This window comes from Pithys albifrons, chromosome 6 (genome assembly GCF_047495875.1).
Source record: "Pithys albifrons albifrons isolate INPA30051 chromosome 6, PitAlb_v1, whole genome shotgun sequence".
Taxonomy (NCBI): Eukaryota; Metazoa; Chordata; class Aves; order Passeriformes; family Thamnophilidae; genus Pithys; species Pithys albifrons.
This window is the reverse complement of record NC_092463.1, coordinates 11,929,078-11,956,071: the sequence shown is the minus strand read 5'-3', so window position 1 is coordinate 11,956,071 and position 26,994 is coordinate 11,929,078. Positions and strand designations below refer to the sequence as shown.

The following is a 26,994-nucleotide window of genomic DNA, read 5'->3' as shown; positions in this document are numbered from 1 at the left end:
TGTTATTGTGGCTCATTACTTGTGTTACAGTAGCACACTGAACATTCAATTAAGTTCAAGCAGTGCAATACCAGGTGCTATACAAACACTCACAGTGGCCTAACCCCTTCTTACCAGAGCTTGCATCAAGCAAGACTTTGAATCACATAGTGAAAAAAAAATACAACAAACAAAACATGGGAAAGAATCCAGGGGATTTAGTCTGGATTACAAAAGCAATCAGTGGCAAAGCTAGGAAGACTAGTTGCCTGACTGTGTCCAGTGCCCTTTCTATTAACCCATTCTGCCTGTTGATGAACTTTGGGTCAAACCCACACCACACAGTATGAATTTTAATTGAGTGAATGAAGCAAAAATTTACCTGCTAAATACAGTGAACTGCCACAGTGTTTCTACTCCTGGAGATGCTATGCACGACAGTAAAAATACTTTGCTTGCAGAAGGCAGGAATCACAAGCGCTCCATTTGCAGCTCTGGTTTTTAATAAGAGTTCTGCAGGAAAAGTCATAAACAGAAATAAAGAATCACTCCAGAGGTTACCCACTTCTCCTCCTCCCACACTATGGCAGGCTCAGTCATAACCATGTCATTCCTAACAGATGTTTGTGTCATCTGTTGATGGATGCCCCAAGCTATCATTAGGCAATCTCTTACAGCACTTCGTCTCCCTTGCCATTAGAACTGTTTTTCTTACTTTTAATCAGAATCTTTCTTTTTACAGCCTGTGGTATTAGTTCTTCTCCCACTATGTCTTCTCTTCGGTCTTCTTCTCTTTAGGTTAATCAACCCAAACACATTCAAATCTCTCCTTTCACTCATTTAGCTTGAGATCCACTGTTATCTTAGTGTCTCTTCAATAGTTTGTACTTAGGTTTTCCATCCTGCATTTATACAGTTGATTATTCCTGTCTAAGTGCAATAACTTCCACTTGTCTGTCAAACAATCCTTGAGCTTCATTTCTAAATGTAATTTTGAATTCCAGTTATTTCTTTAGTGTACATAGATTTAGTGTCAACTGCAAATTTTATAAACCTGTTCAATACAATCATAATGGACACTACTTAAAATCATGAAGACCTTGACAGATATTCATTCTATACATCAAGAAACTCCTGAAAAGTACTAATTGGACACAGTAAGCCCATTTTTCACCCACTCCATGGTAGTTTAATTATGAATATTTTCCTTGATTTATCATTAAAATGCCATATGAAGCAATATCAAAAATCTTGCTAAAATTGACATAGACTTGTTAATTCTTCTGCATCCAGAGTCTGCTGGTCTGTTGTAGATTGGCTTGACACAGTTTGACAACTGACAAAATTCATTTCTCACTGTTATTCATATATAGGTTGTTGTTCAACTCTTTATATTCTATGTGTTTAAAATTAGGTTGGTTGTAATTTTTTCCAGAATTTTGGGGGGAATTGTATATATATTGATCAGTCTATTCTAACTGTTCTTTTCCTTCCTTTCTAAAGGTCATCACTACCTTTTTCCCTTTCCTCACCTATCTTCAATGAGTTGTCAATTAGTAATTATTCTGAGCTTCATTTTCTTTAAATATCTCTAAAGCTGTTACATAAATTCCAGACAATCTGAAACCAGTAACTAGGTTAAATATCATGCAGTTAAAACCTGTAACTTAATGAAAGTACACAGAGAAGCATGAAGGTTCATTTTGCAATTTCCTGAGTTCTTCAAGAGTTTTATTTTTCAATTTTAATTGACCCTTCAATAAAAGCTTTTTCCCCTTTTTAAATGATTGGGAGAATTGGCTAGTTATTTTTAACATGTGTTATTGCCTAGGAACAAAGCTGGATCATTCACATACAGATTTGGTCTTATGGCTCTGAGGAATAAATGTCCTGGTTTAATTCTCTGATGAATAAAAAAAGGATGAGTTCACATCTTCACTTTTCAAACAGTATAGCACTATGCAAAAATAACAGCCGAATTCCGAAGAAGTGTAGATACATCAGTGAAATGCTGCATCTAAACTAAGTAAACCTGTACTGCAGAGCTAGTTAACTCTGACACAAAACAACGACATAAGCATCAGTGCTTTCAGATGGTGATGAATGATCTTCCAAGACAATTCAAAGGGGTTTTTTGCACAGTGCTGCATCATTGACTTCAGCTAGAGCTAGGTCAGATTCAAAAGTGGCAATGTCTTCCCTCTACTGCCCTTCCTCACCAAGACAAGCTAATACAAAGCCAAGGTTCATCTAAGTATATTCTTAAACAAATAAAATGTTGATTGCACCATTGTATGTGGCCTTGACACCAGATTAGTACTAAATTCCATGACTATGTAATTATGAGACTCTAAAAATTCCTACCCACACCATTAACACGACCCATACATATAAAGTGGAAAAAGAATCAGCAGAAATAGTCATAGTCATCCTCATCCTCATCTGGTACTCAGCTAGTCCCTTTTCCACCCCACATTTAATGTGGACACAGTAAGTTGACATGCCACTTATTTCTCAGCAAATTTATATTTCCAAGAATTTTAAGAAACAAAAGAGAGTTTGTTGTGAAGACTTAAATTACTGTCATACTGCACAGTGAGAATGCTACATGGGAATATTTAAGTGGAATTGCCTCATTTACTTTAATCTCTTTAAACTGTTGATAAACATGTGTCTAATGGTTCTAAGTTCTGTGAATCTTCTGACCACTAACCACAACCTTTCAATGCAAGGCACAAACTACTTAATAGCATCCCTGTAAGTACAGCTGTTTTCAAAATGAGAGAGCATGGAAGAAACTCTAAGCAGGAGGACAAACCTATAAAAAATTCAGACTTTTTTTTAATGCAAAGATTGGTTGGAATATCAAACAAACTGCCAGGAGTTATGCAGCCAGCAGTTAAAGTGACTTGGGTACATTAATTCAAGAAGTTGGATTATACCTTGGAAAAGAAGGAAATATTACAGTGAAGCAAGTGAAGCAGCCACTACCCTTTTTTTCACTTTTTTTTTAATGCAGCTGGAATTATGGTTAGACTGTTTCACATAGTTAACAAAAATACTACAATTAGCTAACTTTCTTCCTTCATTTTCTGTAATCTGCAAGAAAGTTTCCCATGGTTTTACAAGGCTGACCAGTTGGTTCCCTTTGCAAGACTACATTTCCATCTCTACTTGATGAAGTAAACATGTCTTCTTTTTTGGCTTAAGAATGCCTAGCAGCACTTTAAAAAGAAATTTAAGCCTGAAAAAAACAGATGAGGAAGACCAGATAAAGTAAGACATCTTAATGAGTAGATAATTCAATAGATACCTGGAAAATAGAAAAATTGAAATAAAGAGCATCTTCATCTGTTACATGTTTCTGTCATGTTCCACCCTTTTGTGGTCATCAGGTCTTATTACACAGCAGGAAAACAATCAGATACAGGATAAATACTTCAGGGAAAAGGAAAACAACATGAAAAGTCAAATGTAAATTCATTTTTCACCAAACCTTTGTGTCATAATAAAACTGATAAAAATTGTTTTCATTGGAGAAATGATTGCTAAGTTTGCCAGAAAGCTAAACCACTAAAATTATCAGCAACACAGGAAAGAAGAAAAAGAAAAAAAAAGGAAAGAAAAAAAAAAAGGAGGTTTCATGAAGCTTCAAACTTTTCATTGGAACAGGAAAAATAAGAAGGTTTAAAGGTTGCTGGTAACAGTAAAGTTCCTTCATCCACACAAAATGTCATCCTGGTGCCTGGTGCCATGAACAGAGGCAGTAACAATGCTGAACACAGCTGTTCCACCTGGATGAAAAAAGGGATACTATCCAGTCAGTTTCCTGTACAGTGTTTATTGTCATGTATGCTTATTTCCTGTGGCACTTCTCCTAACAGTTTGTACAGCATATTTTTTACAATTCTCAAAGGATCAAGTTTCTACCATCATCCTCCAAAGATGCTTTTGTGACTTAGGAACAACTAGAAATTTTACAGCTGGGAATTAACACATAAAGTAACAGTGCTGATCAACACAGGCAACATAAGCAACTGCTACTGGCCACCTGATTAGGAAGAAGCAGACAAAGCCTTTTTCAGACAACTTGGCCTTGGTCCTCACTGGAGACTTTAACCACCCCAATATTTGCTGGAGCAAAAGACAGCACAGCAGAAGTTATTCAGGAAGTTTCTGAAATGCACTGATAAATTTTCAATGCACATGTTTGAGGAGCCAATGAGGGCAGGTACTCAGCTGGATCTCACACTTGTAAATATAGGAGAACGGGTCAGAGACATGAAGGTTGGGTGGAGCCTTGATTGCAGTGACCATGAGATGATGGAATTCAGGGTCCTGAGGGAAAGCAGGATCACAACATTGGACTTCAGGAGAGCAGATTTTGACCTATTCATGAACCTGTTCAGGAAGAACCCTGTGAGATACAGTCCTAGAGGGTTAATTTTCAAAGATCTATTCATCTCTGCCCAAGAACTGTTCATGCCCATATGCAGGAACTCAAGCAAAAGTGGCAGGAGGCCTGAGTGGATGAATAGGGTGCTCCTGACACAACTCAAAGCCAAACAGAAAGTATACAAGAGATGGGAACAGAGGCAGGTAGACCAAGGGAAATACAGGGACACTTTAATTGTGAAGAGATGGAATTAGGAAAACCAAAGCCCCTCAGCAGCTGGATCTGGAGAAGGATGGGAAGATCAACAAGAAGCAGCAAAAGGAAACCTATGGAAAATGTGGGCCAGCTGCTGGAAAGATACAGGGTACATCAAAAAGGCCAAGTCACTTACCTTGATATAGGAAAGACATTTTTGACAGTAAGAACAATCAATCACTGGAAATACCTCCTAAGGGATGCAGTGGAGTCCCCATCACTGGAGGTTTTCAAGACACAAATGAATAGGTATCTAGATAACCTCCTCTAAACTCCCTTTTCTACAAAAGCTTGGACCATACATGTTCTTTCAATGTCCCTCTCAACATGTGCTGTTCTGTGATCCTCTGACTCTGTGATTTTATCATCAATGCCTTCTTCACTTCAGTCTGTACTAGGAAAGAAGTTTATCTTCAGGAACCCCAGACACCAGGGAGAAAGTCTGGACAAAGGAATGGTTACACTTGGTGGAAGAGTAATATTGAGAAACATTAAACCAAATTGGACACCTCTGAGTCCACTGGGCCTAGTAAGAGGCACAGGTGTGTGCTGGCCAATGTCATTTTGAGATGATTCTCAATTACCTCTGAAAGCTTATAGTAGTCAGGTGAGGTCTGTCAATGGGAGAAATCCCAATGCCTGTCTTCAAAAAGTGCAAGAATGAGGTTTTAGAGAACTACAGGCCAGTCAGCCTTTCCTTGGTCCATGGGAATGTGATGAAGCAAATAAGCCTGGAAGCCATTTGCAAACCTATTAAGTACAAGAAAATGATAGGAAAAAGGAGTTGAACATGAGCCAATATTGTGTCTTTGTGTCAAAAAAACCCAACAGCCAGCTGGTCTACATTAGGCAGAGTGTTAACAGCAGGTCAAGGTAGGTGATATTTCCCCTCTACTCAGCCCTAGCAAGACACATCTGTAGTTCTGGACTTCCCAAGACAAGAAGGACAGGGCCATATTGAAGCAACTCAGCAAAGTGCCCCAAAAACTTTTAAGGGATGAGCTGGGACTATTTAGTCCACATAACAGAAAGCTCAGGGCATCTTACTCATGTGCTTAAATACCTGCTAGGAGGCTCTAAAGAAAACTTCTTACTATGACAGGTGTAGAATGGTGGGACAGGTTGTCCAGTGAGGATCAAGACCCTTTGCAGATACTCAAAATGCAACTGAACACTACTCCAAACAACATGCTGTACTTGACCTGGCTTTGAGCAAGGAGTCTGGACTGCATGATGTCCAGTGATTCCTTTTATCCTCAACCATTCTGTGATTCTGTGCTCCATGTAAAACTCTCATGAAAATTAAAATATCTTACATCTTTAAAAATATTTTGCTTTCCTCAAAATCCAGTAAAAAGGAAAATTAAGATGAAGAAAACAGAACTCTTGTTACTACAGCCACACTAATTAGTAAATAAGCCAGAACCAGAATAGGACAAACTCTGTCAGTTAGTTGTAGTGCTATATCATCAGATGATGTTCCACATGATGGAAGTAAAATCTATGAGATTTAAATTAGGACACAGAGTAAATTTACTAGAAAGCTTTTGTTTTCTTTATTCAAGCATTTATCATTATTTTAGACTAGCAGCTAGAGTTCATCTTTTGTAATGATAAATTATGGCTGGATGAAACTCATGTGGGCCTGCCCTTTATTTCATTCTTAGTTGCATTCTCTTGGTCTTTGAGGAACAAGTAGTCAAATTAGGAAGTCCTCTTACAAAATGGTTTACAAGAAAGCAGAGTTATTTCTATGAAGGAAAAGTCCAGTTTTTTAATATCTACTAATGAGAAATGAAAATAAAATGAGGTTGACACAAAAAAAAAATCAAAAATCATATCTAAATGTCTTCACAGTGATGGAGATGTCACAGTGACAGTTGTGATCTACCTTGGCATGAGGTAAAAAATTATACACCAAAGTTCCAGAGAGTAAAATATTCACAGCTGCTCACCCACGATGCTACTAGAAGAAATGTTTTGGAAGAAAGTAAAGACCAAATACTAAACTCAGGGAAAAGGTCATGGACAAAGGCAGCAATTCTAAAAGATAACGCTTGAGATAGTATTTGTAAGCAATGCTAGTGACAAGGGAGAAAGGGAGGAGGATTGTGCATGTACATAATTATTATTGGCAAAAAGGCTGAAAAAACTCCAATATCACTGCTATGGTATTTTTTTCACTAGACCTAAAGGACAGCAGCAGTGGAATCTGCTGTTTGTGTTAAAATGTAAGGAGGGGAAAGATCAAAGACATGGAAACATCTGCTTTTAGAAGCCACTTGAAAAATAATTATGCAATAGCCTGTGAAAAACATCTGTTAGAAATGTTGCTGTCCACCCATCACATAGAAGGAAGACACTTAAGGAAAATATAAGCAAGACCAGAAGAAGATCAGGGCTCATTTTTATCTTGAGAGACCCATTATCTCAGATCTAGACTGAAACCCAAGGGTAAGTTTAGCCAGAGAAACACGACAGAAGCAAGCAGCATGATATACCACTGCCGAACAGCTGGTACAACCTGTTGTTACTTAATCGATACAAATCAAACCAGAAACCATGACTAATATGTGTGCACTTTCTGAACACAAATTGCTTCCTGAGAATTCTCAGCCCTCTCATTCACAGAATCGAAGTCCTTGCTTTTAGTCATGGAGCTCTCTGTTTCACAACATCAAGGCTCTTCCAGCACAGAGCCTCACTGCCTATCACTCAGAGGAACCTGAGGTTTCTGTAAATCTCATCACACCACATCTCCACTCATTACACATGATTGATAGAACATCCAGATCTTCCAGGAGGACTAGTGAGTCCATTGCAGCGTTGTGTTGGCATGATGCTACCTGAATCATAAAGAATGCTCTATCCTTATGACTTTAATGTACTGTACACACTCAACAGTTCATTCAGTACTAGAATACATGTCCTGAAATAGCTGATTTTATCTAAAAAACTTTCATCAGCAATCAATATAGTGTGTATATGCTGTTCCCATGATCCTGCTGATGAGTAGAAACCGGCTGAACTACGATGTTTTACACTGTTCTACCCTGTGCCTACAACTTTAGTCCAAGGAAGAGTTTACATTTCAGTTCTTCAGAAGGCAAAAAACAACACCTGACACTTTCCAGCTTCTGCATCAAATACTGAGCATAGCTAACTTCATCTATATATCAAATATCATATTACTGATGAGATTCTACATTGCATGTAACAGAAAGAGGCTGGATATGAGAAAGGATACACCTTCCCCTCCTGTATCCTCAAATTCATCTTCAAACAGTTGCATAAGAAATTCTGCCCTTTAAAAAAAAAGAAATGCCCCTTGAGCCTCAGAACAGACCCTTAAAATTCATTGCCATGAATTGCTGCGGTTCCCTCAGAAGTAGATATTTGTCAGCAGGAAGCAAACCACTTGCTTTAAATACAGAAGGGTATGTAAAATGCTTTGAGATCCTCTGGTGAGGAAGAAGATAGAATAATGTAAACAAATAATTTCTAATATCAAAAAACCAATTATTTCAATACATGGCTGCTTAAGCTGTCAGAAGAAAATAGAACAAAGGTGGGACAGTGTGGTTTTAAACATGCCCAAATAACTGTAAACCAGATTTTCAATTCATAGAAATTCACAGGAATTGTATTCTCAAAACAATTGTTTCTAAGAAGCATCATTGCAATGTTTCCTCTGATTATTTTTGTAAATAAAGAATTTTTATGAAAACTTTTAGGATCTGTTAGTAGCAGCTCTTTCCTGAACTATCAACAGTGATTAATGCAGATGGTTTTCTTTTCTCTGAATTTTTTTAAAGGAACATTAAATGAACCTAAAATCTCATCCCCAGTCTTCACGGTTTGGTAAAGGCCATCCAAGTTTTGCTGCCTAAAAGCATTTACAGATGAGGAGTAAAACACACTGAGTATGACAGATTTAGGTATTTGTCAAGGAGTGGGAGGGCAGGTGGGAGAAATCTATGAGTATGTGCTGCTGTCCTCAAGTGTTTCCTTGAAATCCACAGACTGCCAGTAGTGTTCCAAAACAAGATCAGTGTCAATCTTAAACATTCTCTTGCACATAGAGGATCTCTCTTCTAATTTTCATGGAAGAATACATGTTTTGGAGATCTAGGAAGGGAATTTATGAAAATACAGCTACACAGCAAGAGTTTTGTTATATTCTCCAGGTTAAAATTACAGAGGAAGAGCTCTGCCTATCACTGCACTTCAAATTCACTGATTAAAAGAAGAAGATATTGAACTATACCATTCTCTGAATATTTCTCCAATTAAACACCACAAAATCTGGCTCAAGCAAGCCATCTTCAAATTCCTCTCTCCTGCGGCTGGAATGCAGTAAAGCGACCAAATGAAGACAAAGCTAAATATTTTAACTGAGCAAGATACATTCTGCTTTTGCGCTCGAAACTACATGGAAGTCTCTATTATGGAATGGGATTACAGGATTAGTGCAGGTTTACCTGTGGCATTTGTAAAGTGTGGCAATTGGCTTCAGCATAGAATTTCCACAGCTAACATAGATCACGTGTGTCAGACCCATTTCCATGTCAGTGCAGGACCACCATAAACATAGAAATGCTATATGGTTGCTCCCTGACTGTCAATGATCTAGTAATAGTTCATTACAGTGCTGCCACTGACTTCTGGTGCCAGTGTCAGTGTTACTTAATCAAAACCTTGAGTATCATGTAATCTGTATTAAAAACAGAAATTGCCCTCTCTAGTGACTATTTCAAATGCCTTGGATGGGGGGAAGGGAAGACAAACTAGAAAAGGAAATTCAAGGGCTTGAAAGATATTAAGACTGACCTACACAGAGAACATAATTTGTATTACAGTAGAGTATAAATTTAAATGTAAATCTTCCTGATTAACCCCTGATCAGATAATAGCTTCTGGTAATCATTTTTCTTGCACAGACTTGCCTAAGAATTTGTGCAGAAAATTAATCCGGGGCAATCTGTCAGGAGAAGCCACTCTGGAATAATTTCCTGTGACAAAATCCCTGAGACTGCTTGTTCAAATGCTTTTAGTCTGTAATTCAGGTCCTCTTCCACATCTGACTGGGCTGTCACCAACATCAGTTGCTCAGCTCCACTGGATTCTGCTCACCAGGTCTACTGGTGAAGAATCCTAGAAATGTGATGGAGGTTACCCTGTGCAGGAGGTCACACTAACATTGTCACCCGGCAGTGCTGTCTTTACAGTTCAAATGTACATGTGTTAAAACAATTCCAAGAAGACACTCAAGTAAAAGAATTAACCATTTTCTCACATGTGAATGAGATGCAATCAACACATCAGGCAAACAAATCGTGTAATTCCTAACATTCTGAGTGGATATTGCTCCTGTCCAGCAAATGGAATGGACTTTGGCCCATGCTATAAATCAGTGCAAGCAGTAAAAAACCTGGAAAGCCTTGGTCTCTCTGGAAGAAACAGATTTGATATGGTCTTCAGACATTTGGGTGAGGAAAATATAGTGTTTAAAGCTGTTCAGAGAAGGCAATAAACCACTTGTATTATGTCATGTACTGAAAGTAGCACCTGATAGTTAAATCTACACAGAACAAATAAAATCAGGCAGGTTTGATTCCTGTTAGCTGCCTCATAAATCCTCTAGTGCTAACACCTGCTCATCTTATGGGTCTCAAAAATATTTTTAAGTTAATCATCATTCAATTACTATTATGCCCATTTCCACTCAGAAATCTTGTAGGATTTTCCAACTTGTTCAGGTATGCTCCAAATTATCCATTTTACAGCAGAAGAAAACAGCTCATCCACTAAAGAACTATGACATCACCAATTTTTATTATTACATTTTTTTACTACCCAACATATAAGTTCATTTAGGTTGTTTGGAGTTTTTTTACTATAAAGCTATCTACAATAAACAAAAATATGTAGTTCCATGTCTGGGACACTAAAGATACGAATATAAATGTTCGATAACACACAGAATTTCACGGAAACTACTACAGGATAGAATAAAAATCAATGCATGAGTGGAGCCTTGCCAAGGCACTTTAGTCCCCCAAGTGGACAGGTAAAATTTAAACTAACAACATTTAGAATTTAAAGACAAAAGCCTCCACCAAACTGAAATAAAGTTGTAACTGCATTCAGGTGTAGCAGTACCAAATTCTTGTCCTCTGTGGACTGTGCATGTTATCTGTGCACAGGCTGGACCGGCCACAATGCATTTCTGTGCCATACAGTAGCTCTTCCAACTTTTTCATGGCTAAAGACAATGGTCATGTCCAATCGGATTATCACATATGTGTCTGGGCTACAGTGAACTCTCAGAAGTTGCAGTGGATTAAGTTCATGCTGATTGCTGACACAGAATCACAGAATGGGTCAGGTTAGAAGGGACCACAGAGGGTCATCTGATCCAACCTCCCTGTCAAGCAGCATCACTCCAGAGCACATGGCACAGGATTGTACCCAGATGGTTCCTGAATATCTCCAGTGAGGGAAAATCCACACCCCCTCTGGTCAGTCTGTACCAGTGCCCAGTCAGTCACACAATAAAGAAATTCTTCATGTTCAAACTTCCTGTGCATCAGTTTCTGTCCATTTCCTCTTGTTCTATTGGTTGACACTAGCAATAAGAGCCTGGGTCCATTGCCTTGATATCCCTCACCCTGCCTCAGATGTTTATACACACTAATGAGGTCCCCTCTCAGTTGCCTCTTCTTGAGGCTGAACCAGCCCAGCTACCTCAGCCTTTCCTCATCACATTTTCCAGACCCTTAACCAACTTCATTCTCTACTGGACCCTCTCCAGGAGCTCCCTGTCTCTCTGGTACTGTGAAGGTCAGAACTGGACACAGTCCTCCAAGTGTGGCCTTGGCAGGGCTGAGCAGAGGGGCAGGATCACCTCCCTCGATCTGCTGGCAATGCTCTTTCCAATGCATCCCAGGATTCCATTACCATTCTTGGCCACGATGGCACACTACTGGCTCATGGACAGCTTGTTATCCACAAGCAGGTCAGTCCCCAGCCTGTACCAGTGCCTGGGGTTGTTCCTCCCCAGGTGCAGGACCCTACATTTGCCTTTGCTGAATTTCAGAAGGTAAGGACATGGCCACTTTTAGATCACTGTGTCTGGTGGACACTCTATAGTAGGAGCAGCAGCAGCCTGCCTGATGATATCACACTTTCATGATTATGTTGAAGAAAGGTTCCATTATATTTTCAGGATATGTTGGAAAAAAAATTCTATTATCTTACTGCATGCAAGCACCATTGTTACCTTCCTAGTACTACTGACTGAACCTTAGCATTACCAGTGCCATCTCAGTATTATCCTGTTTGCCTCCTGACTGCTGTATTTTTGGATTTGTACTAAGTAAAACCTCAGTAAACTCATGGATTGCATAATAATTCTTGCAAACATTTACTTGCAACATACATAAAAAGACATATATGGGCCTGAAATTTCATGGTGTTACCTTTTAAGCTTTGTGGTATCTGTCCACTTTCCTGTCTACTGTCTGCGAGAGAAAGGCAGGAACATAAGCAGATATTTTTATGAAGAATTTATTTCCTGGACATACTTGTGCCAGCTTCCCTCCTAAACATCTGAAAATGGATTCAGTTTCTATAAAATACCAGCTTTCCCAACAGTGAAAATACATACAGCTGACACTGCTCATAATACTGCAGAACAGACTCAGCAGGCACTTTGTCACATGAGACACAGAAGCAAAGTTCTGGTTCTAAAAATTAGTTAAAGTGTGATGGCAATCTGGATCTCCCAATTTATTTTAACAAGACCTCATATACTACAGAACTACTTGACCCATCCCAGTAAAATTATGCATGTTGAGCGCTGCAGATTGCCTTTAATCCTTCCTCCTAAGGTCAGAAGCTGGGAGTTGGGAAGAGAAGGGATTTTTTTCCTTTTTTTTTTAATCATCTGAATACTGCAAGGTAAATATAACCCTTAATGTAAGTGTATTAATAAGAGATCCCCAAGCCTTGATCAGGAAATAAATTTGTTGCTTTATCTGGCTGGTGAAACAAAATATTTTGCCAAAACTACATTTCTCTTCAACCATCTCATGTCAACACCAGAAAAAAGTCATAAAAAGAAGTGACCTCTTTGCAGTTGAGTTAGAAGTAAAACCACAAAAACAGAAGATGGAAATGGAAGTAAGAGATAATGGGTTTGTAAGGCTTTTGCCAGTATCAAAATCATCAAATGTGGTGGGACCTTTCATTCAGATAGGCAAGTTCCAGTCTGATATTATTATTAGAGTTAGCATTTATAAAGAGTAAAGTAACCAATTCCAATAAAAACACATGAATATAATCGGTAGGATCAAGACAAATTCTGAGACAGGCAGCATGCTAAAAAACTACTTACGACTGTTATTAATTGGTTAAATTATTCAGCTCTGATATAGATGGAAAATGTGGTTGCTATTGATACAAAGATACAATACACGTCTCTAATAAGTAATAAACCAAGTTGGAAAACCTATTATATTATAGCAACAAACAAGAGGCCTCCATTTTGAAAGAAAATTAAGATTGTTTTTGTGAATTCCATACTACTGGTACATAGATGACAAGTTGATGTGTAGCAACTAGATTTAAATTCCAAAAAGGGAAGTGTAGGTAGCAGGACAATTGGTTTATCAACATATTAACTCAGAAAGGGAAAAGATAACTCAGTCCAGCTCCAGAGGAACAACGCTGTGGAGCAGATGCATTTGCAGAGTGTTGGGTTCTCAGCAACATAAGAAGCCTCAGCAGTGCAGTCCCCGGGTCTCTGCACAGAGAATTTTAATCACTCCCTTGGATTTGGGTATCTAGATTCTGCCTAAATTTTTCTTTAGGCATCTAAGTGCTTTTTTGGATCTCACTCTAAAGTCTTACATATCATAGAACCTTTTCCAAAAACTCCATTAATTTCTCCAGCAATTACCAGAAGACTATGAGATTATTTCACCAAACAACAAAATAAAGAATGAATTAAATTGCTTTTCTGGTTTTAAATGAACTATGAAAGAAAACACATCTGCAAAGTAAACTTAAAATGCTGGTTGAAGTGCTTAAACCACTTCATAATAAAATATACACGGAATGATTCCTGAGACTCTACTTCTGCAGATCATAAAATCTATGACTTAATTGCTATCAACAAATGTATAGACACCTAATTAACTACTTATTATGCCCACACCTTGTTTGTCCATCCCAAGAAACACAAAAACTGCACAAAATTCTTTGCAATGTCCTCCACACTATTGGGAGATTACTCAGCATCTATGTGAAAACACACTCCTTCTGCAAGAGAACACAGGATTAAATAAATACTGCATGATCTAGAAACAGCAGGACATCTAATCCAGGCAAGTATAACGACTTCTCTGTGTTTTCTTGAGAAAGACAAACACTCTCTTTCTTCCTTCCAGAATACTAAGATGGAGATAACTAGTAACATTTCACAGGGCTGGTGTCATAAAATCAAATAAAAATAGTAAGGACAGCTTGCAAATTTTAAATAAACCTGCATGTTGGATGAGTAAGACTCCATACCCATAGGGTTTAATCAACCCATTCTCCCCTTCTCTTTACCATGTAAAATAGGAAAATTCTAAAGTTTTTCAACTCATCACCCTTACAGGAAGTATCTTTTATTCCTCCTGGCAGACTTTTAGTATTCAAGCTGAAAGATGTGGGTTCTACTTTCATCTTTTTTTGATTTATATAATGATCCTGTTTGTTTTTATGAGCTCAGTATACTGTCAACAACAACGGGACTCTCAGCTGGGCTTTGTGGATGCCAATGCTGAGTTGCAATTGAATTTATACGGCTCTGAAGTTTGTCTGAACCACAACCTTCAGATTCATGACCAAACTTAGCATGGAATGAGACCCATGTTCTGTCCCAGGGCCATTCCTCTTTGACATGGTTGTTGAATTCCCTTGATGCTCCAAGGAGAGATGGAGATTTCACTTCTCTCAACAGCAGAAAAGATGTACTACTGGGAGAGACATTCCCCTTGAAACTGAAAAAAGTGGATATATAGACAATATCAGCCCATGTTTCTGATCTTTTCAGGAAAACAACAGAGCTAGCTGAGCATGTCAAATCTCTAACCACAAAATTAAATTTCAATGTTAGTATTTTGCATCAGTATTTTAACCAAAAGAATGCATAAAATATACACTTGAAAGAGAAAAAAATAATTAAAGTAACATACAAGATCTATAAAAAGTGTCCTCTTAGGGGAAAACATCCATTCAGTCTTTATCGCTTTCCAAAAAAAAAAGTCCTGTAAATATAGAAAACATCAGGGAGGAGGCAGGGAGAGGAGGAAAACAAAACAACAGAAAAACACAAATCAGGTAATTGCATGAAGCAGCTCTTGAAAAAATACAGTATCCAGCTACAGACCTCCAGCACTATAGCCATAACTAATGGCTAACATTGGTAAACTGATGTTTGTACTAAATATAATAAAACACTTTCAAAGGTCCTCTCAAAACATCTGTAGTCCCATCAGAAGACTCTACCAGCATTATAAATAAAATTACCATTGTAATTTAATCTGTTGATAAAGTCATTGTAAACTTCACTTTGATGATATTAATTGCTGTGGATACATTTGTTAAAACTCAAAATACCTTTCAAGATCAGAGGCACTAACAACAAAGGGAATTCTATGCTCTTCCAGACTGGGACACCTGAATACAAAAAACTTGTTTTGCTTTTTTGCTAAACAACATTTCAAGCACAAGTTCAACCTGTACGTGCCTTTCTTTAAGTTAGGGGTTACCCCTCACTGATTTCAATAGCACCAGGAGATGCACCTTCAGAAAGCTTCAATTAGCATAGGATGTTCATGTCCGTATGAAACCAAAGGTTTTGTCTCCATTCCACACCCAGCTCTGACATACCTCTAACATGCTTTGCTTACTTTTAGCTTCTAAAATGTATTACTTTTTAAGATGAAGGGTGTGGGCGAAGCAGAGAAACAGGGAAGGCCAGGCTAAATTAAGATCACAAAACCACACCACATTCTCAGCAAATAGCTGATCTCCTGTAATTTTAAGCTTTCTTTGGATTCCCTAATAAACAAATCCCAAGAGCATTCTGTGCTTGAGGATAGCAAATTTTCCTTTTTTAAAAAAATTATTCTTCCAAAAGGGCACAAACTGATCCTTTGGAGAGATAGTACTTTTTATCTACAGGAACTTTGTAAACAAATTGATCCAGATGTTTTGCTTTAGAACTCTCCAGACATAGTAAATTATTTCTTAGTACATCAACACTTCATTTCCTCTATTTGCAACTAACATCTCAAAACAGAACACTTTTCAAAAGACAAATAATTGAAATGTTGTATCAGCATTAACAAGATAATTTGGACAATTTTTAAAATAAAATCTGTCTTCTATATATGGATTCATTTGGTTACATATAATAGTTTCCAGAAAAGATCAAGATCAAATATATTAAGAACGTATTTGGATACTTTTCTTAAGCCACTGAAAATTTATCAAAGAAATCTCAAGAATTTAATTTTTCCTTATCTTTGTTACATGATTTGTCACATTTATCTTTAAAAAAGTCATGAGGAATGGTAATGGATTCCAAAGTCTGAGTAAAAACTCTATCCCATTAGAATGCAACTAAAGTGGGACAAAGTAAGAGAGGAAATATGTATACAAATTGGATAAAAGATACTTATGAATATTTGTCAATATAGACACATATACATTCAAATATTAATGGAGAAGAAAGAAACCTGCTCCCTGTATTTCATAGTGGCATGCCCAATAAACTGTTCTTCAGAAATGCATATATAGATTTCTTTTTATTTACATTTTTTAAAAGCAGGATTAAAAAGTGTTAATTTACTTCACAGATGTAAGGGTCTTTCAGAAATAAGAACAAAACAAATATAGTATCTATACAAAGAGCACCATTAAATATATCCCAGCTGAATATATGGTATCAAAACATATTTTAGCTGACTTTCTTAGCTATCTTTAGATGTTTTTATTCCATTTTAAAATGTGACCAATTTCTCTATAGCATTGAAATAATCTTGCCTATTTCCACGCCTTCTGAAGAGCTCATGCTGTCAAATACAGCAACCAGATTTCCATCTTATGCTTTCTGAATCAGAATATTTTCTTTAAAATGAAATCACTGGTAGCTTTCCAGTTACTATAAGGACAGCAGGATCAACTGAGTGCACAGCAACAGATTACAAAGCAGGTGGCTTGAGGCTAAATCTTAACAGTTTCCTCACATAGCTTTGTAAAGTGGAGTGCAGATAACTCCTAATGAGTGTTAAGGGCTGTCTAGTCACTTAGTTGTATACAAGGTCTAGACAGGTCAAGGTCTAAGGATCAGAGCTTCTAATTACATTCTATTAAATACTTGTTAGTTGTAAAAGATGTCACCAGAAGACCCATCAGAGCCATAGTGTCTAATTATTAAATAGTAGTGCCCTCATTAAGACACTCAGGACTTGAAAAAATTATGATAAGATACTGAAAAAGTAAAAGAGACAGCCAAAAAGGAGGTGAATCTGAGGACACAGCTGAATTTGAGGTCATTGTTCTATATCACATTCCCCATGTAAAAGAGGAATTTGAAACTCATCGTCTATTGACTCAGTCGGGATTTGGCAGCATCCTTTCTAATGTTGAGTTAAACCATTTAGGAGACAGATTCAGAGAGCCCTTCATTGCAACATGAGCAAGTAATGAAATAAAATTTATTTCATAACCTGTATTTGTTACAAACACTACTCACTGAGCTGTTGCTCATTCTGTATAAGCTAATAAAAAGGATAAATTAATATGACTAAAACCAGCATGGTTTTTTACTTCCTTTAAATAAAAGCCTCATATAAAAACTCTTGTGGTTTGGTGATACTGTGCTGACTGGCAGGGCAGGATTTGGTGATGTAACCCCCCCAAAGACTGTTGTTATGCTGTTTTTCTCCCAGCACTCACACTGGGAGAACACCCCAAGTCACACAACTAAAAGGGGAGAGCACCTGTTAAGCATGAATTCTGCAATGACATGTTTTAAAACAGCAACAACCCAAGTGGGTAGTAAATAAATGACAGGCTCAAGTTTTGGCTAGTGAAGAGCCACCCACATGCACGCAGCCAACACTACCACTCGTAAGTAAAGGTAACGCTTGTGTCTCAGGACAAGAAATGCTAGTAGGCAGCACTCAGGACTGATCTTGCCCAGCTGGAAGGATGATCTCAGGAGACAGAAATATGGTCCCCAGGGTCAGGAAACAAATTCCTGAGGTTGCCTTTAAAGGCAGCACAGCAGTACTGGAATAACTCCAAAGTACTCTGACATTTCCCTTCTTCTCTTTCTTTCTTTCTGTTTGAGCACCAAAAAACATGACATTGTTCAGGCCTCCTGGACCTATGAAACATTTTGGAAAATGAAAGACTCCAGGTTTTGTCATGACCTCTGGTGCTTCTCAGCCTCCTGACAGCCCTTGAATTACCTGGACTGCAGCCTTCCTTGCAATATCTTGGCTCTGCTGTTCCCTGTCTGCCTGGAACCAATTAATGCATTAGAAAAAAAAAAAAAAAAAAGGAATTAATCATCCTTTTCTGAACCTCAAAAGATTCAAGTTTTGGACAGGCCCTTATGCAGATGGGGTAAGATCTGAACCGAGTTACCCCTTCCTACCTGACAAAAAGTCTTGCTATTTATTTCCATTCTTACCAGCTGACATCTAAGCTGTGGAATTGCATTTATCAGGCTTGCTTCCCTTACCTCTGTCCTATATAGCACCCTGGTAGAAGCTAAAAAGGGTACCACCTTCTACTTCTATTCCCTCTTTTTTCCCTCCCAGGACTCAAACTGTCCAGTACAAGGTGGTAAGAAACTCCACTTTGTCATCTCAGCATTTGGTGAATGTCTTTTAGCCTCAAGTCACAACATAATGCCAACAGGAACACACAACCTTTATTTTCTCACTGTTAAGTGGACTACCTTCCTTCTACCACCCAGGAGAATCTCATAACCTCACAAACCTCTTCAGTTCCTTATAATCCTATCTATTCAGAGAAGCCCCTTTTAGTACAATTCTCTTCTCCTGACACAGTTAACCTGCTCACTCACGTCTCTCATATGTGACGTAGCATTTCATCCTCCCTGGGACTCACAATCACTCCTCCTGTACTGACAACCCTCCACCAACCCCTCCCACAGGCTCAGGGCATCCCTAAGCATATACTAAGTTTGAAGGAGTTATTAGACCCAAAATCTGAGGATACCCTCACTCCTGACAAGCCTCTGCCTCCTCCTCCTCCTCCCTTCTATTTCTGGCCCTTGATAAGAAGAAACGGAGGCTGCAAGGGAAGCCTGTAACAACAACTCACATCAGCAGTGCACCAAATCCTGCCTTTGTTCCATAGAATCAATCTGTAGATGCTACTCAGGTCCAGTATCATTTAATAAACTCACTTCATGCCCATGCCAAGCAGAGAGCAACACAGGCATGGCAGGATGGAGTTCAGTCACAACTGGTGCCAGGACAATGTAGCTGAGACTCAAGCAGCTTAGCCACTCTTCAGGCCTCCATGCCCTGCAATCCCAGAATTAACAGACGGCCCTGATCCCAACTAAACCCTCTTTTGATTTTTTTCTCCCTTTACCAGATTTTCATTTCTGTCCCAAAATACTATTGTATTTCTTTTTTTACCCTTAAAAACAAGGGCAAAACAAGATCTGGCTTTTAAAAATGTCAATTAACCAAGTACAGAGGGGAAATGACACATCAGGAGTAAAATGGAGCACTCAATTCTCTGGCTTGCTAATTAGGATTTATGTACTGGAAAAATCCAATTCCTGGCACCGGTGAGTTAATAAAGAAATGAAAAAATGCCTGAAAAATTGGTATAATTGTCTAAAAAACTAGTGCATCTGGTCATTTCCCCACACATTGTTATTAGCACCACAATTATTTCAGCAGGAGGCAAACTGGGAAGAAGTAATACATGACCAATGAAGAAAAGCAGTAGCAGGAAAACCTACCATTCAGGCACTGACTCCTGAGAGAAAACAGACTTGCTGCTAAACAGAAAAGTCTACTTTAACATGCATTTCTTTAAACTGTGATTTATGGTGTTTAAACTGGGGATAATTATTTTCACTAGGGTTATTACAACTGCAGGATTACCCAGTTCTTTCTGTGTAGTCATTTACACTGGTACATGAATTGCTAGTATTCTGATATTTACCTGATTTTTCTAGTGGTAGGAGGGGAAAGATGAGGTGAAAACAAGAGAAAACAGACCTCTAGATAGCAATTCATACAGCATGTATGTGAATATGAAGATAATTCACTTGCATGCTCTTGAGACTCAAATGCTCACCATAAAGATTTCCCAGACAGTAACAGTGAACCTGGTAAGTTACTTGCCCTTCTTTCATCATTGTTTTCATAAGGAAGGCAGAAAAAATACCAGGAATAATGCCAATAACCACTGCACTTTTTTGATTCACCTTTGAGTTTTTTGCTTTTATATTTTTGCATGGTGATATTTCATGATATGATCAGTTTGACATTTTAATGGGGTTCTCTTGTTTATTCTGCAGCTTCATTCTTCAGGAATCTTACACACAATGAACCTCTTCCTAACATATTGATTACTAAGACCTTTTGCTTTTTTAAAATGCGCATAAAAATTATCAGCCATCTTTCAAAAGTAAAGTATGTTAATTTACATCGTAGCTGAATTGGATAAGATCCAGTAAGAGATTTTGCCACTTCAGTGCTAGGCAGTATAACATCTACCTTTCAGTACCTCAGACTCCACAGGAGGAAATGGAGTTCCAGCCAATTCACAAGATACTCTCATGCCTCAGAGTTTAATCCAAAGCTTCCAACACACCATGCAAGCACCCAGTGGCAACATATTCAGGAGGTAACCACCTAGAAGTGGCCAGAAGAGAACTGTGCCTTGAATCCTGGTCATTCAGGACACCAGTTTGATTTACAGAGTATCTGTAGCCCAAAAGTCTCTATTCACATTACATATCTATCTCTGCAAAAAAACCCCAAACAAACATGGTTAATGCTTTTATATTAAAAACAGGTTGGGAAAGCAGGTGCTTTGTTTAATCATCCAGTAATTGCCCAGGCAGTGAAGGATCTCATTTCTTCCTTTAGCTCAAGGGAATTCAAAATCACATCTCCAAAGAAAGCTTCCTATTTACAAGCAGGATCAAACCCTCAAGAACAATCAAAAGGCTCTGGGCTCAAAACAGACATCAAAAACTGAAGGACAGCAAGATCAGTTAAGTTTACTGGTAAGTAGGGAGGCATCTCCTTTCCTCTTCTACCAGGATGTTTTCCTTACTTTATCGAGCAGCAATGCAAAATGCACAATATGTCTGGGAGCAGGGAGAAGAAGCATTTCTCTATGTGTAATCTGAGCCCTTCTTCTTTACTTGCGTGCTCAAGTGAACAGTGAAGCATGACAAAGTGAGCAGTTGACTATTGCCTGCACAGTGGCAAAGCTTCATGGAGTAAGATGACGAATGCCCTGCCACACAAACCAAGACTAATCGAGAGCCTGGAGGCTACATATAACTCAGTCAGTGGATGGTGCAGGATTTCACCCCATTAGATAAAGGGGACTGAAGCATTCACAGTTGTTCTGCCCAAGTATTTCAACTGGCAGGCTGGATGAAACCCCTTGAGGTGACCTCAGAAATAAGTCAACAGCTACCATTCTTTTCTTTCTCTTTTTTTTTTTTTTGTGAAATGATTGAATGCCTCAGCATGTGAATATCCCTCACAGATTAAGCCTATCCCAAAATTTACAAACCTGCCAACTTTGCCCTTTCTCACACTGATGTGTAATCTACCTCCTTAATTTAAACTTCTGCTTACATGTCTTCTGACATTACTCAAACACCAACTAATTTATTTCAAAATATGTTGCTTAAACACATTTGATTTTATTCCTTGAAATTAACAAAACATTCTTCCCTATTCAAAAGAAGTAGTCAACAAAACCCAAACATATTTAATTCAAACATGTGAAATTTTCACTGTTAAGCATACCAAAGAGACTCAGGGAATGGGCAGAAGGGTATGAACTTGGACTAATGGATTTGCTGGACTTCACCTTTGAATGCAAAGAGCATTTGAGCAAGTCCGTACAAAACACATTTCTTTGCTGTTTATAGCTACCAGATATTATGTTCCAATCCACATACAGAACTGCTCTACCTTTTTGTATTCTGTACTGGTAGCAAAGACATAATTATAGGAATACTCTATTCCTAGGTCCATTTCAGGTCAGTATGTGATTCAGATACTGATGTGCTTTGCCATGTCCATATTAAGGTGCATGTACAAAAGCCAACCCTCAGGCTCCTGGAGAATATGTAGACAACACAGACAGTGACTGGTGATCCCTGGATGATGGTGAGTCATAGCTGGATGGCAAAAATTCCCTGCTATTACTGCTCCTTTCTACCCACCTTGTTTGTAAATCAATGATTGCCTATGGTGGCAGAGATGATCAAACTGCCCATGAAGTAGCTCCACAACTGCAGTTATCTATAGTCTGGTATGTTCTGGTACCTGGAAATTTCTGACCCATTGCTTTCCCAATGACCTTTGGCTCCTCAGCAGAAACTATCCATGCACTTCATCAGTTTCTGAGGTCCAGTAGGACAGTAACTACCATGAGAAAAGTAAAGCACAGGAGTCAGCTGGAGATGTCTATCATTTCACCATTCAGTTTAATCCATCTATGTTCATAAATCAATGCCCATGAAATATAGAACACTTCAGTTTCAGATGGGAGCAGAGAGGAAGAAAGAGTTAAAGATCTCTAGATATTTTTTAATTACTATGGATTTAATTTTTTTAATCTTAAAAAATATCATGAAACCATATACCAGCAGTTACCTTAATGTCTGCAGTATTTATAATTAACCTTTGGTCTCAGATGTATCACAGTGAGTTTTGGATCCCTAAGGCATTAATTACATGGTAGTTATGCTGCAATTAGTTTGAAATCACTCTCTTTGAGACACTTACACTAAAGATCCATGTCATCAGAGAGTATCCATACAGTTGAATCACCACATTTTATGAGGAATCCTTTTGTTGTCTCCAGTGGTGACTGCTGCCCCATTCAACCTTTACAGATTCTTATCAGCTCAAACTGAAAAAAACCAGGATCATCAATAGCCAAAAATGCACTTTTCCCTTCATTACCCTTCCTACCATGACCACTCTTGCTCACAACTGATTACTGGCCAAGATTCTGAAAACTGATCTTTATGTCCTCTTCTTCATAGGTGGAACTGAAAACACCCTTTTTTATTTATTTATTTTCCACTCCTTTGGTAACCTGTGAATAGAAGATGTTTCAAAGTGACCAGATATTGGAATCTGAAGTTTTTTTATTTTTATCACTACAATTAAACTAGATTACCTAAGGAACACCATTTAAAATTATCATATTTGTATTTCCCCATTAATATAACTTCTTTACTATGTGTACTTCAAGTGACAACAAAGGCTAATAGCTTATGAAACACTCACACAAAACCAGAATCAAATACCACTTCTCCAACACACAGGAAGACTAACTTGTGAAGAATTTTACATCCTTGCATCTCAGTGCACTTTGACAAAATACAGCATAATTGTTCTCATCCATACTTCACCTAACAAGGAACTGAAGTACAAAAGGGTCACCAGGTGTGTTAGATGCAGAGCTGGAAGCACAAAAAAACAGCTTCTCCGCATTTTTTTTCTTTCTCCTTACTTTTCTCCCTTTGTATTAGAAGGTCTGCAGTCAACGACTCATGATTGACCACATGATATCATAAAAGTCAAGAGAGTGAAAACTAAACAACCGGGGAAAAGAAACTGCAAAGTGAGCCAATTCTGAAGTCTTTGTTTCTTCTTTCTGTTTTAAATTACTCTTTATTTTTCAGCAACTAACACAGGCTTTGATTAAGATTTTCTTTGTTAAAGAATCAACATTTTCACTCCTGCTGTTCTTTTGAGAAAGAAAGCAATACCTATCCTCTGAGATATCCAGGAAATCACCGGGAAAACCATAACATAGCAGACTTGGCAATTCTTAAATGTCTAAGTGAAAATCAAACAAACAAACAAAAAAAATCAACATTCTTTATAGAACATAAAGCTTCAAAGAAGACTTAAGCCACAGTTTAAATTACATTCTTTCAAATCTTCCTAAAAATGGGGGAGGACAAGGGGAGCATCATTAAGCTGAATTCCATGGAAAGAGAGTTGTTGTGCTTTGGGGTTTTTTGGTTTGGACTATTTTTCTTTAAGAGCTAAAAGAAATTTCAAGGCTTACACTTGCCTTGGAGCCTCACTGGCAATTTTTGTGGTTTTACAACCACAGTTTCTTATTTTTCTTTTTTAATTTACTTGGGGTTTTTTTTCTTTTTTTTTCTTTTTTTCTTTTTTTTTTTTTTTTGGAGAGGGAGGAGTTGTTTGTTTTTCTAAAGTATTTCTCTCTTTCCCATTGTCATGTATGATACCCACACACTAAACAAGGGAAACGAACACCAAAGGGCATACAGAAAAACTGCTTATTCAAACCAAATTTCATTTTCCATTCTTCATCACCAAAGTCTAAATGTGGGACTGCTAAAGTGAGAAGGAGATTTCACCTCTGTTCCCAACCTGATATTCAAATCCTGCAGGACCTTAACTCCACCACCAGTTTGTTTTCTAGCCTATTACAGAGGCCGGGCCCAGTATGGAGTTAAAGCCAGTAGTCAAACTCAGCCTTTGGGGAAGGCACTCTCTGCCCAGTGTCAAAGGAATGAGCAGTTATGTTTCCAGTGCAGTTGTTCCTGGGACAAGCAGATCTCAAGTGTTTTGCCCTCTCTATCCCATGGAGACACAAAAAGCAGACAAGGCAAACACAAGGGCCTTCTTAGGAGGATTCCAGCACCTGTGGGCTGCCACACTGACTCCAGAGGCCTTGCAAGGCTGGCCTCTTGGGCATGCAAAGTGATAGACTCTTCTTGGGCACCCTCGTTAACACACAGTCCAGACTATCAACGAAGGTCTTGCCTGCAGAGGTTCTTTTATATTATGTAGACAGAATGATCCCATGCCTATCCAGCCATGTTTTCTGCCATATCCGGTCTTATTTTCCCCATACGAGTGCGGCTGCATCATTTCCAAGAAGGAATTCTACCAAAAATGCATATGAATGTAAAAGACAAAAAATATGAGGGCACAAAACAAATTTTTTTTCCCTTCCTCCTTTCCTTTCACTTGCAATTAGTCTGATATTACAGGTACTATGTCCACTATGAAGTAGAATGTGTAAATAATCATTGTCTTTTATAAGTACTTTGCCCGCTATTGCCTGGCACCAAATAAAATCAAGGAATTTTCTGCATGCACAAGTCTTCTCTGCATCCAATTTGAAAAGATTTACTATGAGGGTAGTCAAGGGAAATCCAGATTCTGCTAGTGACACTGCAAACTTCTCCACCTACAGTCCTGAGTAGATTTAATATTTATAAGCTTTATTCTTAAACACCTCTGCGAAGAAAGAGCAAAAGTTTGGGGGTTTATGGTTGCTGTAGGCCCCTGCTAATTTGTCATACTGTGGTTTATGTTATAATAGGAGAAAGAGAACATCCTTTGCTGATTTTTATATTTATGATTTTGCAATCTTGTTTGAAGTTTTAAATAAACAACAGCTTCTTAACAGTAGCTCAAAATAAATGGTGACTTTGTCCCTGGTCTGTGTATGGTATTTTTTGGTTTTGGTTGTGGATTTGGCAAGGGGAGGGAGATAACAGCAAGATTTTTCCCTCTGCCATTTTTCTTCTTGCACACTGTGAGAAAATCTAGTCTTACCTGTCAACATCCCAAGGTTATAAGGACTATTTCCTCCTATTTCCTGATCATCTGAGTGAACCCAAAGCAACTAAGAGGGGAGACAGAAAATAAGGTTTTAGAGATATACCTACTTCAATCATAAGACCTGCTTGGACTCACTGGCTTCAATATCTTTGGACTAAGAACCATCAAGACAACCATCCTTCCCAAAGGCCAGTATAGAGAAAAGGCAATTCCGTTCCATATCATGTTGTATGGATTGCCTGAGATTCAGACTTGCATGACACAGTCTGTGCTGTTCTCACAAGGGAAAATCTGAGTTGTTGCTTGCTTCAAGTGACTTAAGTTTTGAAAACAATAATAAAAGATTTTAAAATTTCTTGGGATTTCTTTCCAGAGTATTTGATTATTTTCAGTTTAAACCATAACACTTTTCACCACAGAGGACATTTAGGCCAATTCAACTGATGCTCACTGCATCACAAGCTAGTAACCAGCAGAGGTGTTAGTTTCCCTCTTTATTCTAAGGACTTCTCATGCTTTTTATAACTAAGTCAAGGTGGGAATCTCAGAAGAGCAGTTTAGAGTTAGTTGGCTTAAAACTTGTTTAATTCTTAAGCCCATGAAAAATTAATTATTCTAATGAAAACAAAGTGAAAATAAATAAAAAGAGCATTAAATTAAAAGAACTTAAAAGAACTCTGACAAACTTGATTAACCTTACCTCCTTATATGACAAGGTACCCCACTTGTGAATGGCTGTGGATGTTGTCTACCTAGACTTTAGTAAAGCCTTTGACACTCTGTCCTAGGTTGAGCTGGCAAAACGCCAACTGTCCAGGACAGAGTGAAAAGGGTTCTTCCTCCCCCCAACCAGCTAAGGGAAAAAGAAGAGGGGGAGGAAAAAACCCCTCAGAACCAGGTTTATGCTGGAAAACTAACTACATGTATTTATACAGAAAAGAGAAAATTAAGAGGATACTACAATGTAACACACTTACACAAGTCATGTATAACAAGAAATAATTTCCCACTTCTCAGTAAACACAAATTCTACCATTTTAACTACAAATCATTCTAGAGAAGTTGGTTCTTCAGAGACAGACTTAAGCAGAGAGAAAAGCTAGGAACAAATATTTTACTTCCCTCAGATAACATGATGTTAAGCCGGTGCTCTGGGCTTGGGCCTCCCCATCCCTCCTGGGACAGCAGAGTGTCTTGCTGGCACCACAGTTGTGAAGCAACTGCCCAAGCCACACCCACACACCAGCTCTTACCCCTTTTGAGATGATGCAATATGGTATGGAATACAATATTATTGGCTAGAAGAAGTCAGCTGTTAGCTAGCTCAGCCCAGCTCAAGTCAGCTGACAATTCCCAGGCCTAGCTGAACTTTAAAACCTAAATTTAGGCCCACCTGGCTAAACCCATAACACACTGTTTCCCACAGCATTGTCC

The 26,994-nt window shown here is 38.2% G+C and overlaps 1 long non-coding RNA gene across 3 annotated transcripts in view; it reads right to left on the bottom strand.

Annotated features, from left to right (window-relative positions):
- Nucleotides 1-26,994, bottom strand: part of LOC139672847 (uncharacterized) — a 177,172-nt gene that overhangs the window by 131,698 nt on the left and 18,480 nt on the right. Inside the window, exons 1-2 of one of the 3 annotated variants that reach the window (XR_011697992.1) lie at nucleotides 25,555-26,762; nucleotides 362-492 (exon numbers count right to left, since the gene is read on the bottom strand). This is a non-coding gene — a long non-coding RNA (uncharacterized lncRNA). Of the gene's footprint in view, nucleotides 1-361; nucleotides 493-3,292; nucleotides 3,383-25,554; nucleotides 26,763-26,994 lie in introns of those variants that run through there. The other 2 variants (XR_011697993.1, XR_011697991.1) reach the window with 2 other exon arrangements.